This window comes from Eutrema salsugineum, unplaced genomic scaffold, assembly GCF_000478725.1.
Source record: "Eutrema salsugineum unplaced genomic scaffold, Eutsalg1_0 scaffold_31, whole genome shotgun sequence".
In the NCBI taxonomy this organism is placed as follows: Eukaryota; Viridiplantae; Streptophyta; class Magnoliopsida; order Brassicales; family Brassicaceae; genus Eutrema; species Eutrema salsugineum.
In genome coordinates this window covers 43,049-43,721 of record NW_006256750.1, presented here as the reverse complement: position 1 = coordinate 43,721, position 673 = coordinate 43,049, and the positions used below count along the sequence as shown (strand labels likewise).

The window sequence follows — 673 nt, the reverse complement described above, 5'->3', positions numbered from 1 at the left end:
GTTTTTTAAATGAAAGACCAAAAAAAAAAAATGAAAACAAAAGAATCAAGAGGAACAAAAAAAGTTGCAACACGAGGACTTCCCGGGAGGTCACCCATCCTAGTACTACTCTCGCCCAAGCACGCTTAACTGCGGTGTTCTAATGGGATTCGGTGCACTAGTGCTGATATAATCGCACCCATCAGTATATGTATCGCATTAGCTTATATCCTTTGGCTTTGAGTCCGCAATGAAATCTCTTCGTTTGTGTTGCACTGTTTATATGGGCTTCCCGCCAAGCTGCGACGAGCAGTCGTACCAAGATATATAAGTTAGGACACCACGTTTGACGACACTAAAACCGAGGCTTATGTTTTAGAAAAACGCCCGGAAGAGGGTCTTAAACTCAAAATTTTTTCATCGTAAACCGCACCATTGGTCTTTAGACTCTTGGGCAAGCCTGAAAGCACTCTAGGGGCTTTTCAAAAAGTTGTTGTAGGAGGCGTGGTTCCACACGGTCTAGAAATAGCATCCTTCGGAAGATGCCTTGTTTTTCAAATGAAAAGACCAAAAAAAAAAAAAAAAAGAATCAAGAGGAACAAAAAAAGGGTGCAACACGAGGACTACCCAAGAGGTCACCCATCCTAGTACTACACTCGCCCAAGCACGCTTAACTGGGAGTTCTGATGGGATT

At 42.8% G+C, this 673-nt stretch overlaps 1 non-coding gene across 1 annotated transcript; it reads right to left on the bottom strand.

The window, feature by feature from the left end:
- Positions 1-61: 61 nt before the first annotated feature.
- LOC112085067 lies at positions 62-180 on the bottom strand. The gene has a single exon (XR_002898687.1). It is a non-coding gene; the product is annotated as a 5S ribosomal RNA (ribosomal RNA).
- Positions 181-673: the final 493 nt, after the last annotated feature.